Source organism: Theobroma cacao, chromosome 2 (assembly GCF_000208745.1).
Source record: "Theobroma cacao cultivar B97-61/B2 chromosome 2, Criollo_cocoa_genome_V2, whole genome shotgun sequence".
Taxonomy (NCBI): Eukaryota; Viridiplantae; Streptophyta; class Magnoliopsida; order Malvales; family Malvaceae; genus Theobroma; species Theobroma cacao.
In genome coordinates, this window is record NC_030851.1 from 24,809,711 (window position 1) to 24,815,983 (window position 6,273).

Here is a 6,273-nt window from a genome sequence, read left to right on the forward strand (position 1 = left end):
TGATAAAGTGACTATTGTAAAGATACTACAACTGAAAGGTTATATCTTATATATGTAAAGTTGTCTTTTAATAAAGTGACTATTGAAATAATACTTCAATTCAAAGCTTATGTCTATGATATGAAAAGTTGTCTTTTTATAAGGTGACTACTAGAAAAACAACACTATCTAAAGGTTGTGTCTTGTAATAAGAAAATATGTGTTTAAAATAAAGAGGCACATCAATGAAAGGGTTGTGTCCTTAAGAAGACACTCACAAGTCTACATAAAGACTTGTTGGCCACCATTTTGAGACACACAAAACTAACAAGATAAGGACAGAAAAACAAAAGCATGAGAAGTGTTATGAATTTAATGAAAATTCAAAAAAAGACATAAACATTTTGAATTCCCATCGTTTATCAAAAGTGTCAAAATTTTTTATAATCTACTTAATATAGAAAGTAAGTTCTAAGGTCAAACAACTTTACAACCTTCAAGTGTATCTAGCAATCTAATCTTGTAAGTGCAAGACAAAGTTGGACGTCAACTTCATTGTATCCTTAAGACTATTTCTATAATTCCCTTTTTGCATATCGATTGGTGTGGATGAAATAAGTTTTAAAGATAACGTCTATAAAAACAAGTCTTGAAGTCAATTTTACTAGTTCTTTTTGAATTCTAAAAACCCCATTTGTACCAACAATTTTAAAACTTATTTCCATGTGTTTGGAATTCAAGAAAAATTGTTTTCTTAAAAGAGATGGCTACCAACATTATAAGTTAGACCGCTTCAAAAGAAGAAACTTTTTCCATTGGCAAAAAAAGATGCACTTCTTCCTTACAACTCTTGAGGCTGCATATGTTTGATCGGATGAAGAAAGTGAAAAAGAATCTATGGACTACATTCATTTGTGGCAAGATGGTTCTTCATCGAATTACAAGATAAGTTTTCTTTAGTTAATTGATGTAACATGCCTGATACACGTATATTGGTTGGTAAGACGTGTTATTCTTTAATAGTTTTAAGTTATATGATTTTAAAATGGATGAAACTATTATTGTGTCTTCTATAATTGACAAACTTCTCTTCCCCCCTAATGAAGAAATATTAAGAAAACTCTAAAACATAAGATAGAGGAGATATCTCTCAAGGACTTTGATCGCAATATTCGAACAGAAGAAGATTATTGTAACAAGATGAAGTTAAACAAGATGACAAGGACAAAGATCCTAAAGTAAAGATGATAACTTTATTTCATAGACTTATTTTGTCATATTTTGAATATTAAATTGGCTAAGTTCTTGAGATTCAGGTTCTAAATTAAATGTTTTAAGTTGTTTTTCTTGGTTTAGTTTAAATCATTATAAGTTGTTTTAATTTAAGTTATTTTATTTTAAATTGCTTTTAGTTTAGTTTAGTAGTGATTTAATTTTATGCTTTTGTAGATATACAAATAAAAAGGCTTCAATTAGTAAAGCACAGTGCAAGAATGGCTAGTGCTTCTCTCATACATGTTTCAGTATTTTGAGTTTGATTCTTATTCTAGATGTTCAATCGACATGATTCTTGAGTCATTGGAAAGCTAAGAGACAGGCTACAACTTTCATGTTTTCCACTTTGTCCAATTCAGCCTAGATCGAGGAGAAACTTACGTCACAAGTTGATTGATTGTAGTAGAGTGCATATTAGGAAATAGCAGGTGTGGTGCCGTGGTGCCAGGAAGGCCGGACTTTGTATCGATATCTCAGACATTTTAGTTTCAAACTGTACTAAAGTAGGTTTTTTTATAGGCTATTTAAAGGTACTTTTAAATCAATTGAAAGACACGATTAAATTAAGGTGTCTCTGAAGAAAAATGGTCACCAAGCACCTAAGAAAAGTGAGAAAGATTGTGAAAGATTGAAGATTAAAGATCCAGCAAATCTTTAGTTTTCTATTCTTTTCTTTTCTATTTTTTTTTTCTTGAATTTTTACTATGGTTAAATTTCTTTGGATTATGCTTTTATTATTCATCATGAACTAATTTCTTCATCTAGAATTGCAATTGAACTCAACATGTAGTTTGCATTTTTAATTTCTCTCTTGGTTATGATTAATGGAATACGAGTTGTTTATTCCAAACTTGTGTTTAATGCTTCTAGTTGCTTGATAACCAATTATATTGATATGAAAACCTAAATGCAACTTGGAAAAGGGAGTTTAGTATATGTTATGGATGGAATAGCATAAGTTCGAATTCATTTAGTTGATTGGGTAATTTTAGTTGCATATAAGATAAAAATATACATATATGTCTTATGTAGCCAAGATTAGAACTTGAGCTTAATGAGTTTGTCTTTAACTCAATTTTCATAGGAGTGTAGTGAATTGGTTAAGATAAATATTTTTATAAGAGCATTAGAAGACTTATAAATAATTTGGGAAATTAAAGTTAGCAACTCAATCCATTTAGTAAGTCAAGAGAGAAAGAAACAAAGTTCAAATGAAGTGTTGAGAGATATTGTAATCCTAAGCTTATTTATTGATTAATTTTTCTAGTCAAGATTTGCCATCAGCTTTTAGATTCAATTTGGCTATTATTTAGTTTTAGCTTTGCTTTTATGTAATCACTTTTATTTTGATTGTTTGAATAAGATTAGGTTGCGATAATTTTAGTACTTAGCAAAAGTTAGTATAATTCTTTGTGGGATTCGACACTCTATTAACCATTATATTACTTATTAATGATACGTGCACTTGCATGGTAAAATGAACAACAAGTTGTTGGCACCGTTGTCGAGGAATTGTTTTTCTACTTTTTGTTAATATTATTACTAAGCAATCTTAGTCTTAATTCAAATTTTGTTCTTTTTTATTTTTAGGTACTTTCAATCGTTGTATGTTGAGAGTGAGAAGTTTAGAAATTGTTCCTTTCGATCGAGAAATTGAAAAGACTTTTCAAAGACTTCAGAAAGAAAATTCACAAGCTTCAACTCATATCAAAACAATGGCTGCACAACAAAGAGAAGGGAACAAGTCTCTAAGGGAATATGTTGTTTCTCTTGTGCATGGTCTTCATTCTAGCATTTGATAACCTACAAGCTAATAACTTCAAGATCAAGCCAGCAATCATTCAGATGATTAAAACTGCAGTGCAATTTGAAGGACTACCCAATGATGATCTGAATGCTTAGATAGTTATATTTCTAGAGAATTGCGATACATTCAAGCACCATGGGGTCACTGATGATGCTATTAGACTGAGACTTTTTCCTTTTTCATTAAGAGACAAGGCAAAGAGTTGGTTGAATTCACTTCATGTTGGTTCCATTATTAATTGGGATGATTTACCATAAAAGTTCTTAGCTAAGTTCTTTCCACCAACTAAGACAAAGAAGATGTGAAAGGACTTCACATCATTCATGCAACTGGATTCAGAGTCGTTGTATGAGGCTTGAGAGAGATACAAAGACATACTTAAAAGATGTCCTCATCATGGGTTACCTATATGGTTGCAGGTATAGACTTTTTACAATGGGTTGTTGGGTCTAATTAGAACTAATAGTGATGTTGCAATAGGTGGAGCACTCATGGGAAAATATATTGATAAGGCATATGATTTTTGACTATTCTACAGGCCTAACTGGGTGAAGTGGTAAACATAAAAGTTTTAGATTTTTTTCTTAACTTTCCAGTGGTTCAAGAATTACTTCATTTGGAGCTTTGTAGAAAAGGTTATGGTCAAAATATCTTAACTTTGAGTTTGATTCTCATTCTAGATGTTCAATTGACATGATTGTTGAGTCATTGGAAAGCTAAGAGATAGGCTACAACTTTCATGTTTTCCACTTTGTCCAATTCAGCCTAGATTGAGGAGAAAATTGTGTCAGAAGTTGATTGATTGTAGTCGAGTGCATATTAGGAAATTGCAGGTGTGGTGCTGCAGTGCCAGGAAAGTGAGGCCGGACATCGTACTTGTGAGACCTCAACCCCTCTAGGCTCATAACAACGTATAGACGCAATAACACAAGCTAGGGGTAGTTTCGTCATTTTCTCTAAAAAGCTCCCAAAAGAAGGTTTTATGATATTTTAAGGTCTAAATAGGCATAAGACCGAATAAATAATGTGTAATGATGAAAACACGAAGAAAACTAGAAGTTTCAATAATTTTCACCACAGGGGCAAAATGGTCATTTTTCACCTTGGGTAAAAATTTTTAAGTTTCGTAAACCCGAGCATGTCTATACCATTATGGACTTGTTTTAGTATCAAAAGAGTAAAAAGATTGCACCAAGAATTGAAGGAGAACAAGTTAATGTGATAAGGGCATTTTCATAATTTCAAGTGGAATGGATAAGCTTGAGCTATAAATATCTTTTTCTTCTAGCAGCTTCTTCATTCTCCAGCAGCTTCTTCTCCTTCTTCTTCTTCCATCTCACATTGCTTCCATCCTCCATGGAAGCTTGATATGAAACTTTCACAACTTTCTCTCTCTAGCTCTAATTTTCATACCTTTGTGCCCTTTTGACTAGAACCCTTGTGCTCTTTTACTCTCTCACTTTAAAACCCTCAAAACGTTCTTGTTCAGCACTTTCTCTCACTAGTTGAAGGTTTTAGAGAGAGAAAGAGAGATTTTCCACATTTGTTTGGAAGCTATTGGAAGAGAATTCAACTACAAAAAAACCCTCAGGTGAGTGATGAACTAGGCTTGGTTTTAAGTTATTGATAATGGCTAGTAATTGGGATTATGAGCTATTTTATTGTTGAGTTGTTTACTCATTTTTAGTGTGATTAGAGTAATGCAAGGAATAACCATTTGATATAGTTAGAAGCCAATTAGGAATGACTAGCAAAATTTGAATTAGAAACTAGATTTTGGAGTGATATTAATGTAAATTGGATTGGTTGTGATGTAGTGTGTGTATAAGTTCCAACAAGGCCTCACATGTCCATTTGGAGTATTAGTTGAGGTTAGAGTCAAGCAAAAGAAACAACAAGACCGGTGAGTGAACTTGCATTTCAAAGTATTTTTGGGAATGTGAATGTGTTTGCACAAGACATTAAATGATTTTATCAAACTTTTCTTAAGAATGGTGCCTTGGGAACAAGCCCTTGATAAATTATCTTTGTGTGGTGATATGTGGCTATTATGGATTCATATACTACTACATTATGTTGATATATATATACGTATGTATATATTATTGTGTAATGATATTGACCCGGCTATGTGCGAGTAGGAGTGCGTATAAGCCGTTGTTGACCCGGCTATGTGTGAGTGGGAGTGCGCATAAGCCGTTGCTAACCTGGCTATGTGCGAGTAGGAGTGCGCATAAGCCGTTGCATATGAGCTGATGATGATGGGAGGGTGTGCATGATGATTGATATATATATATATACACATATATGGTATATGGTTGTAATGCATGTGAAATTTTGGCATGTTGAACTTTAGAAATTTTTGAGCATTTCATGTTGAAATTGACATGATGAATCTTGAGAATGTCCCATTTTCTTGCAAATTGAGTTCATTGCATCACCAAATGGATTTTTCATGCAAAGAGGGTCCTTTTTACACTTAGGTGCCCTGCTTCTCGCTGCAGCGAGAAACATTCTGTTTTGGCAGTAGAAAACTTGCTGCAGCGAAAATAAATCTCGCTGCAGCGAGAAACTCTCGAGTTTTGATGTAGTATCTTCAATTTGATGAAGATTTTGACCACCTTCCGTTAATAACTGGGAAAAGTGGTAAACATAAAAGTTGTAGCCCTGCCTCTTAGCTTTCTAATGGTAAAAAATTCAGGCCAATTGGACTTTTGTAACGAGAGATATGCTAGAAAAACTGAAACACATGTAAAATAGTACATGCTACCCTATTCAATTTTGACGTATTTTTCACCCATTTAACTTCATGGATTGATCATGGGTTGTTGCAACACTATGAGGTTATTAATCAAAGTTTGAAATGAGGGGTTTTTAGTAAGAAATTAAATCAATTCCATTGTTTTTGAAACAAGTGCATCATGATTTCCAAATTCTTCCTATTGATTGCTTGTTCCCTTTTTATGTTCACTCACTGAGTTTCATGCTCACATTTTTTTAAAATTCATGTTTTCAGATTTGGAGGCAGTTGGGACCTAGATTGAGTCGCACACATATGCTCGTCTTCTTGGTAGGTACTATGGCATTTCAGTAGCTGTATCTTCACCTAGAGTCACTCCGCTGACTATCTCGAGTCTATTATTTGTGAACATGTATATGTAATGTAAACTACTAAGAGTCATGTTATAAATGAAGTATGTATATGTTGGATT